At 39.6% G+C, this 11,152-nt stretch overlaps 1 pseudogene; it reads right to left on the reverse strand.

The window, feature by feature from the left end:
• Nucleotides 1-8,811: 8,811 nt before the first annotated feature.
• LOC146483586 (uncharacterized) lies at nucleotides 8,812-10,935 on the reverse strand (annotated as a pseudogene).
• Nucleotides 10,936-11,152: the final 217 nt, after the last annotated feature.

Consider the following 11,152-nt stretch of genomic DNA (forward strand, 5'->3'; position numbering starts at 1 on the left):
TGACTGAGTGCAAGGGGTGGACGGGAAAATATTTCGCTCCAGGTCCGTACATTCTGACTGAGAGACAAATATTTTACCATCAACCTGACCTAACTCAGTCAATAAGCATTAAATTTTATCATATGACCACTTAGTGTTAACAATTTTGGAAATTATGTCTGAACCTAAATAGGATGCAATTGCATACATCATATGAACGAGGGTGGGACAAGTACAATACAGATTGTACAACAAAGGCTTGTCCTTTATCTCTTCACAATTCATCAAAAAATGTGACTTATTTTCTCATTTCGGTTATTTTTTTTATAAGTTCAAGTCCCCTATTACAATTTATGTTCTCAGGAAATGTTTAAAAAATAAATGTGGTTTGTGAAAATGTAAATCTAAGAAGCCATTAGAAGCGGGAAAGTCATTTAATAGTCGTGAAGTCGTTACAATTGCTCCTAACCCTGTCTGAAAAGCCAACAGAAAGTTGACATAATGATGTATCTTTTTGGAATTCATTTCAAAACTGGTGGTCCAGTAAAACTAAAGAAAATATCATGTTATCAAACAGCATGATTTTATATGGAATTTTTGACAATAACATGCACATGTACGCTTTAAACTACACACTCCTTATCGCGAAATTCTCCATATATTGCAAATGCTTACAAGATGAAAAATTATGTTTCGACAGTTTTCTGTCACTCTTAATGGCAAAAGTTAATATACAAAGAGAAATTGCTATTCAAAACAACAAACTTACTAAATTCACTGAAATATATGGAATTTTTTTGTAATTTTTATTTTTTTCTTCAAACACTTTATTTTTGTCGTTACTTGTTTTTTTTTCTTTCCCTTGTAAGTATGATAATATACATATGTACCGTACATAAAATCTATTGTAACTTACGTATATACTTCAGAATATCTTGTAAAACGCTACTGTTTATATGTACTTTGTATAGTTTACTGTTACTGTTTCTTGTAAATACTAACTCTAATAAAACATTCTAATAAAAAAAAGTGATGTCAAAAAATGTCATCAAAAGCTTAGTGAGTGACACAAGTTTGCTTTACACTTAGCTTCACTGAAATTGTTCACAAATCTTCATCTGAAGACTCTACAAAATGTTGGCTTGTATTGGTCAAGCTCTTGGGTTCTCTTGAACAAGGGAGAACCAGCCACTGAATATTAAAAACACTAATGTTGGCTCCTGCAAACAGTGCCTGGGTTTGCTGGCTTTACTGTGTAGTGCAATTTACACAAACAGGAACAAGCGAGCTCGTCACTTTGGAAGGCTTTCTTCTCAGTGTGGTGGACCTTGTTGCATTGCTGGATGTAGTTTTGCCACTGAGAATTTTAGACATGCTTCTTTGTTGGTCATGGGAAGCAACAGCATAACTGTCAAGACTCTTGGGTTTTTGTGGCCGCTTAGCTGAGCAACAATGTTGTGTGATATTCCACTATCCAGCAGCGTTTTGATGCAAGTTTTGCGACGTGAGTGGTTGGTGATCTTGCTGCTCTTTGAGATCGTTGCACTTTCAGATGCTTGGGAAAAGAACTGGCCTATCTTATTTTTTCCACTGGCTTGTCCAGAAACCATATGTGATGTTGCCAGCAATGTAGCCGATAAAAGGACACTGGACATTTCTCAGCACCAGTTGCTAAGGCCTTTGGGTGAAAAGCCCTGTTTTGCTTATGCTCATGGTTTTTGAGTGCCTCCCTGTAACCCATTCAAGGTACAGAGTTATTAAAAACCACATTGTATGGTGGAGAACCTCAGGATAGAGACACCCAAACTGATTATTGGAGAAAATTCTCTTGAATCAGAATCCTCGTTATCTTCGTTTGAGAGGGCCTCCATTGCTGGATGGTTCCCTTTCCCTTGTTTCCTGAGTTCCCTCCTTTTCGTCTTCAGCACTCCTCTCGATGTCTTGAATTTGTCATCTTTAAGGATGTTAATTTTATTCGCTGTCATCTAAGTATCTTTGTATGCTTCTCGAGAAGGAGGAAAGTGTGTTGGGTTCATACTCAGTTTTGCCTCTTCTTCGAATGCTCGTTTTCAGTGTAGACCAGTTCAGCTATACAATAAGAAGACTAATTTCCCTGCAATGTTAAGTCTTGAAACCCATTGCATACATATATACATTGCATACATACATATAATTATGATTGGCCTATTTTTAACTAGTGAATTGTGCATGCGCAATGAATGAGTTATAGCAGTTGGGGGAAAAATTTTTCACTTGCTCTGTCAATCAGTCAATCGGTGTGCTGTATTGATGAGCCAATTGATGAGCTTGGGTAACTGGTGCCTAGAGAGTTGGTGGGGGGCCTCATAGGATAAAGACACGCCAAGAGGTATCCGTGGCAACCCTGTGATCAGGAACCATCCATAGGCCACATCCTCCAATGGTGCTTGGAAAAGGAGGGACCCACGAACAGGATGACATGGGACCACCATCCCCCAAAATCTCTCCAAGCACCATCAACCTGAACACCTCAAGGTAGCGTACATGCCATGGCAATGTGTGAAACGTACCTTGAAATTTGCTACACTAAGCACTGACTTTCAGTCAACAGATTACACAGCTGCCCACGAACTAGCTAGTTGAATGGGGCCTCAGCCTGCTAACCTCTGCGATGGTCATTATTTATTTTATGCGGGGCCGTTCTGAAAACCACTTTTGAGAGAACGTACCCTGTTTAAAGATTATTATTATTAACCAAAGAAGATGACAGAGCACCCAACACCTCTGACAGTGTCCTAATGTACAGTTGGTAAGCATTGCTATGCCATTACCTCAAGGCGAATAAGATGATCCGGAAATCTGTTCTGGGCAGCAACCGTGGCAGCCCCAATACGGGAATTGTGACTCAAGAAATGCGTTTCTGTTCCAGAAGTATGCAGGATCTGTCATAGCCAATCCATAATGCGAGCACAAGAAAGGGGCTGACCATTGCACAGTAAGAATAAGGGGCCTTGAGGATCTCCTCTAACTGCTAGATAGACTGTCATAGCACGACCAGCACAGAGAGGGTATATGGACACAACAGCCTTTGCAAATAGGATCTGCTTTGGATGACTTCATTTTGATGCGTAGATAAGAAAGCGACACCACTGAATCCACTGCGATATCCCCAACTGTCGGATGAATCAAAAGGCAAAAAGTTGATAAGGATGACACTGTAAATTCTGCCAACCATGAGAACCCAAAGTATTCCAATGTACGTGCAGCCTAGAACCTGCAATGATCTGGTTGTTCGAGATCCAGAGTTTTCCAGAAGTTCACCCTGATGCTATTGGTGATGGGCAATCTGTTAGTCACAGCAGAGCCGTGGCAGCACTTGATGCCTTGAATCATGCCCTCTAACTAAAGACAATCCTGTAGTAGTTGCATTTATTTATTCACAATAAAAAATAACAGCAGAGCTGATGTGGTCATGTTATGAATAAAATGTAAAAAATGTAATAAAAATAACACATTTCAATACTTAAAAAGCTGAAACTAAAACTATTTACAGTGATCCGAAAAGAAACAACTTGGACACATTCACATTCAAATCAAAATTCAAACAATTATTTACAGAAGAATACTTTTCATGTTGTTTCTTAAACAGTTTGTACCAGATAACTCGCTTGTTTGCATGTCCAGAGAATTCCAAAGGCTTAGTGATTTGTAACAAGTAGATTTGCAACAGAGGTTCGTTTTCAAAAGCGGTACCTCATACATACATACATACATACATACATACATACATACATACATACATACATACATACATACATACATACATACATACATACATACATACATACATACATACATACATACATACATACATACATACATACATACATACATACATACATACATACATACAAACATATACTTCATTTATCCTCGAACTTACAGAGTAGCATTGAATAGCTAATATATTCAAGAAAATAAATATTAGAAAGAGTAAATAGACAAAATACAATAAAATGAAATACAATTACAATTACAATTCTATCATTATATATACACTATATACATACAACATTATAAACACTGTGGAAAGGCCTCATATTTAAGGATCTTTTGCTTGAATTGAAAAAAATCAGATGTCCTGTAAGTGTACGGGAGAGAGTTCCATATTTTACTAACTAAGTATGAAAAGGAGTGTAGCCCATAAGTAGTCGTTTTTGCTTTGGGAAGGTCCAGAATATAATTACCACGTAGATTATAGGATGAGGTACGCATATTTAACATATTCCTTAAATAACTTGGATAGTTGGTAAAAAACAGACTCTTGTATAATATAATCATGAAATTCTGCAGGCGTCTAGTAAACAGCCTTTTTAAGTTAACTTTGCTGAGTAAAAGGTCAGTTTCCTACGTAGATTGTATTTGCAAGTATACTTTTTTTTGGAAAGAGACAGGAGCAATTCCATAAAACATTTATGAGCGAGAACCAATAAGCATGGTCTAGGACCTTATCAGTCAGTGTGTACCAGTCGTAACTGTAAATTATCTTGGCAGTACGTACATGCCTCCTTTCAAGCTCAAACCCTATAGGATTAACACATAGGTTACTGAAGTGAGAATGATTTCAATGTAACAGATCAGGAAGTCCTTGTTGAATGTGGAGAGCATGAATGCCCAACAAGTAAACCTTTATGAAGTAGTGATGGATAGACTGTTCCAAAAAGGTTGCAAATAAACATAGTGTCCACTCATCAGCTGGACAAGGAGAACCAGAGGGGTGAAGCGTTCCCAATTGGCGACAGAACTCAACAAAGTAATCTTCTCTGGGGGGGTGTATATGATGCCTAGTGGACGTAGCCAAGCCTTGCGACATAAAGGACCAGCACTGCTGCTCTAGAGTGCAGAGATCAAGGCCCCTTTCAGCTGGGATGGAAGCAGAGTCAGTAAGTGTTGCACCTCTGGGACTAGGGGCCTGAATTGCTGGCAATTGAAACGAGAAAGTGCATCAGTAAATCGATTACCACCACTACTGGGAACAGTTCTTGATAGGCAATGGACTGTGATTGTTGTACAGTAGCCTATGAACCAGCAAACCAGAAGCCCTGGAAAAAGGCCCCAAAGCCAAATGAACCTGCCGCGTTGGATGCAACTCCTACGTCCGAAGTAGGGGACAACCCTCGAAGAGCCAGAAGCTAACACTATGCCAGTGAGTCAAAAATTGCTGCCACCATTGGACATCCTGATGAAATTCATTATTAAGCTGGATAGGGTGATTTTTCCTCTGGAAACATGCCAGCAAGTCGATCATATGGCGTAAAAAGGCCCTGCCCGGCCAAACTACTTTGGCCCCATGATTAAGGTGGCCAATGAGAGACTTGAGCTTCCATCAATGACACCACTTTTAAGGTAGCATAGCCGTGAGGTAATTAACTCCTTCAAAGCCTGTAATTTGTCCGCAGGAAGCCAGCAATGTGCTCAAGGGAGTCCAACTCAATCCCAAGGACTGTAAGCACCTGTGATGGCCCGACACATTTCCCTGGATGGAGGGGCAAACCAAGACACTGGCAAATAGGCATTGCGGTTTGCAAGTTCTGGCCACATTGAGGAGAAGCTGGGGGGCCTGTAGCAATAAAGTTGTCCAAATAGTGTAATAGTGTGTTTGCTAAAATCCATTAGACGGAATCAGCTACTGAATTGTAAATGTAAGGGGCTGACCACGCCATTTCATCCCCAACTGAGCACCATCAGCTAGGTGGACTGGAATGTTCGATAAGCCAATTCCACCTCAAATTTAGCCACAATCGCATCTCTCCCAAAACTGGACACCATGCAGATGACTTGATCTACTGTGATGTAGTGCAAGGTAAATTCCTCCATGTTAATGCCATCATTCACGCTAGCACCATCAGGAGAGGACAGGTCAGCGATAAGGCACCACTTCCCAGGTTGACCCTTTTTAGAAATAACACCGAAACTGATGACATGCAAAGTAGGGAATGGAGGAGTGTAAAAAGGACCAGCAACCCTGCCTAAGGAAACCTCCTTTAGCGAGATACTCATCTATTACAGTCGGATGGAGAAGTGCAGATGGTTTGTTCTTATTGGCTGATTTAAGCTTGTCCCTGGGAAGGAAACGGAGTCTAAATCTATTGTGGAGCCCATCCAAAACATCAATGTTTATTGCTGATTACGATGGTAACTCCCAAGCAATCTGATCCACCTGCAAAGGACCAACCTCACACACTGGGGGGATAAGGCTGAATGGCAGAAAGAAAAACCAAAATTAAATGGCCAACACAGACATACACAGTGGAAGGGTCCCCTCCCCGAAACCCTCTCTGGAAAGAAAAAAGAAAATCACAAACTAATACAAAGTCAATTTACCACCTTTAATGAAGGCGTTGTCCCATAAGGTTCTCGGCAGCATCAGGTGCTAAAAAGGAGTCGTCAAAGGCTCTTATTCCCTCGATCTTCTTTAAAATTTCTTTGAGGCCTCCGTCTTTTACTAATGACTTGGTGTTAACCGGGTCAGGCGAGATAGTATCAGCCCCAAGCCAAGTTCCAGAGTCTTGTTGCAGACCCGTGATTCTGTCCCCTCCTCTAAACCCTCTCTGGAAGAAAAAAGAAAAACACAAACTAATACAAAGTCAATTTACCACCTTGAATGAAGGCGTTGTCCCATAAGGCTCTCTGCAGCGTCATTTGCTAACAAGGAGTCGTCAAGAGCTCCTATTCCCTCAATCTTCTTTAAAAATCTTTTGAAGACTTCGTCTTTTGCTGATGACTTGGTGTTAACCAGGTCAGGCAAGATAGTATCAGCCCCAAGCCCAGTTCCAGAGTCTTGTCACAGACCCATGATTCCCTTGCACAGTTATCTGTATTGGCCTCGCACCAGGTTTTGATAATGATGTCATTGAATTAAAATTGATTACATGTACTGCTCGTTGGGTCGTGATAATTGCTACGACTGACTTCACTTACGGTACTGCAGTTTAAATGGGCAGGGCAAGAGGGACATTTCCATCTTGGTATTTGGTCATGGTAAACAAGTCATACACTTAAAAAATATCATTTCAGTCTCCTGTTCAATTCATGAGTCCCCTCACAGAGTGCTTTGATTAGTGTTTAACAGCTAACAACAACATTTATTCAAGAGGCAGCCAAAACAAAACTAACATAGAAATCACATATTGAAAAGGAAAACAAGAGGTGGACTCGAAAAGGTTTCCCTAAAAAAAAGATAAATAGGGGTGGGGACTCCTTTAAGTAAGATGGCCATTTACAAAATGAAATGTAACTTTGTAAAAATGTATTTGAGTTTATACAATGACATTTGAAGTACAATGGTTACAGAACTAATTTATTTAAGAAAACTGGTAAGTCCATTCTTAAAGTAGTTTTAGTTTATGGCTTCAACAACAGACCTTGGCAAACTGTTCCATTAATGTACATTGGGGATAGGAAAAGTTAAATGGGTTAAGCTTCACAGGCTGAACAAATAATAGATAGGAGTTAATCAATTTCAAAGACATGAGTTTAATATGCCAGGTTCTAGGCTGAGGCTGGTTGGGGTGCAGAGGGAATCAAAGATGGCACCCTCTGTATCTGTATTGGTGCCACTTGGAGGAGAGGGTTGCTGGAATCGATTAAATATGCCCTTGCTGCGACACATGGTTTCAAAGTGTTCTGGTTGACCACATTGGACACAGATTGTGCTGTAGGCTAGGCAGTCATTTCTCCTGATCCTGGTGGGGTCATTTCTGCCATGACCACACTTGTTTCAGTAGGAGCACAGCTTGCTGTTGTCACCAACCTTGCATTGTGTTAGCTGTTCTTGTTTGACATGATCGGATTGGCTGCAAGAGAGTTTCAAGCTTTGGAAGCAGTATACACTGTGGATTTCAATCCATGCCATGTGGTTTTAACCTTAGGCAAAACTTATTTATTTACTTCTGAGTACAGAGACATGTTTAATATGAATCATCATTCCAGGGTCTCGAGTACTATAAAATTCCATATTTCTTAAAATGTCCTATATTGTCCTTTATTTCAGCCCTCAACTGAAAAACATGTGCATTTGTAAGACAAAGCTGAAAAGACGCAGCGAGTTAAAAAGTTTGTGAAAATAAGCTTTTTTTGGTTTCTTTCTCAGTCTACCTCAAACATGTAAAATGCTGGTGGAAGGTCTACACAACTCCTACAGCTTACATACATACATTAATTAAAACTCCTTGAAAAGGGCTGTTCTGCTATAATGGCAATTAATAATAAGTAAAAGGAGGAAAATAGTAAAAGTTTAATAAATAAATAAATAAATAAATAAATAAATAAAGAAATAAATATACGAATAAATGAATTAATAATACTAGTGATCCCGAAGTATGTTCTCGTATGCTTGCAGAGGGTTAATGTTATGATTCAGATGATTTGCATGATAGTCACTGAACAAAGCCATGTGCTTAACTGTCACCTGTTTTGTATTTTGATCTCAAAATCTCTTCTGGGTTATGAGTTCCACGTTTCTTGTCTGTTCATTTGACCTCTTGTTGTTTCTGTAAGGATAGGATTTGAACAATGTCATAATCTTTATCTTGCAGTTTTTGTTCTGCCAGACCCAGCTATTTGTTTTTGCAGCAAGATGTGGTGTTTCTTATCATGGCTATAATTTGCTTTTTGATCCTTTCTTCCTTTTGTAGCTTCTAGGAGAGCTATGCACTGGGTGAAATTAAGGGCATAAGTTTGCTTTTTGTTATGGATGTGTTTTTGTCATCGCTTTGCTCTGCTCCATAGCTGTGAGGTTTGTGTTGCAGGGCTTAATTTTTTTCTCCTGTGTTTGAGTACACCATTAAATGATTAGGCAAGACCATGGTTTTTATCCTGTCTTCATCTCATTGTTTGCTTAGAATGGCTTGATTTGAGTCGCTCTTTAGGCAACATTGTTCTTTTTGTGAGAACAGCAGGGCATTCTATTTGCTGTAAGTTTTTGCTTGTGTTTTTATACCCACTGGGTGGATCGAAAATACGACATTTATATTTGCTCTGTAGGTTACCAATTGTGAACTGAGAAATTCAATCTCTCCCTGTTTGAAGCTTGTGCATGTTGCTTGAGGGATGCCTAGGGCTTGAAAAAACTCAATGACAGCAATTGAGCCAATATTGAAATGGGCAACTGCATCATACAGGCCTGATTGTAATGTCTCACTTCCAACATAGACTTCTTTAGGAATTCTCTGCCACACCATCCCATTCAAGGACTCGTTTTGGTTCTGTGTCTTGCCATGCAGGCACTTCTTGAGCAAGTTATCCTCACTAAGCCTGACATATTCTGGCTTTACCTCTTTAATCACAGCTAAGGTAAGGCCAGATCCATGCTTGTACAGGTTTGTGCGGTTGGCCTTGTCCTGCTGATACCTGTACCAGCTTGTACTCCCTGTGCAGTGGTCCTGAAGAGGGTGTGCCTCACTTGATGCACAATGCCTAAGGCTAGCATGTATGGCTCTCTTCATCCCAGCCAAATTTCCCACATTAAACCTTATGGCTTTGCCATAATAATTTTGAAGTTTATCAATTTGCCTGTCTGTTAGTTTACCTTTGCCTCCGAGGCCTGAATTGTCATGCTTTAATTTAGGGAGAGCAGATCCAACTCTCTTTTGCACGTGACCGATGCATTCCTTCTTTTCTACTTCAATTCCAGCGTTTTGATAAACACCCTTCACTCTACTGTAACTCTTACTGTCCCTGTCCCCATAAAATTCAGTGTACCTGAGATTGTGGAACATGGGGTCTGCTCCTTCTGGTTCCATAGCAGGAGTAGATCCCGGGAAATTTGCTTTGCATTATGGGTACCGTATACCTTCAAAGGTGTCTCGCGTCCAAACGATGTAGCACGTCCGGTTTAAACTGTAGATACCTGAACCCTTATATCAAATTAAAGCAGCTAATAGAGCTGGCTATCAAACTATACCAAGAATTTTGAAATAAAATGAATTGCCAAATGTTTAGCACTGTTTTCTCGAATCAAGTTTTCACTTGGAGGAGCCACTTCATAGAGCTAAAACTTTTGCCTTCAAATTTGGACAGTAGCTAGTTTAACATATAAACAACAAAAACGTGTCTGCCAAAATATTTTTTCTCTGAGAGCGATTTTTGTACCATCACTCCACATTTTTTTGATTCGATTTCAAAAATGTCCTAAAACTTTTCACTTTTCAATACGGCTAAACGCAGACACGTTTTTTTAGCACTTTGGGTCCGGAAACTGAGGAGCAAATAAAATTAGCGCAAAACAAAATTTGCTCTGACTTGTAGCTTTCAAAAGGTGATTCAGACGCTCGCATTTAGAGGTCGTGAAAAATTCGACAATTCATTTTATTTTGAAATTCTTGGTATAGTTTGATAGCCAGCTCTCTAAGCTTTAATTTGATATGGGGGTTAAGGTATCGACAGTTTAAACTGGACGCGCTACATAACTTGGATGCGAGACACCTCTGAAGGTATAAGGTAACCTTAAGTGTGATCAGCTTTCCATATCTGATATTCCAGAGAGGTTTTATCCAGGTGTTCATGGCGCCCACACTGTTTACACCCTTGGCTAAGGGCTTCCACATCAAGGACCTTTCCTGTGTCCATGGATACCACCATGACACAACCATAGCAAAAGAAGATCATCAAAACCACTTGACACTTGCTTTAGAATGGAAAGAAGGCAAAAGGAGAACAATGTGGTTGTGGTAAACCAATACCAGGTCCCTAACGGGTAAATCATACTTAGTATCCAGGTTCTTATCTTATATATGACTTGCTGTTCTAAATAACTTATAGGAGTGGTTTGCACAAGCAAATTTACACTTAGTAAATAAAAAGAGGATTATGCAAGCAAGCAAATTGGAACAAGCCATCAAACACTTATCAAACAATCATCAAACAAAGCTTAGTTTGTGTGTGCCGAAATCAGTCTTTTGGCATTCCTCAGTAGGAAGTTACATTCTATGTGGTTTTAGTGTTGACCTGGTGTGCTGTATGTCAAATGTCCATGAATATACACAGAGATAGAGGAAAGCCACAATCACAAAGTAAATGGATACTGAGTAAATATGTAGGTTCAAACATATTCTCAGACGTTCCATAATATCAGAAGCCAAAATTAAGAAGAAAAAACTGAACACTTCACTGTTGTTGCACCTACCAGTCACCG

Source organism: Pavona decussata, unplaced genomic scaffold (assembly GCF_977016875.1).
Source record: "Pavona decussata unplaced genomic scaffold, jaPavDecu1.1 SCAFFOLD_38, whole genome shotgun sequence".
Taxonomy (NCBI): Eukaryota; Metazoa; Cnidaria; class Anthozoa; order Scleractinia; family Agariciidae; genus Pavona; species Pavona decussata.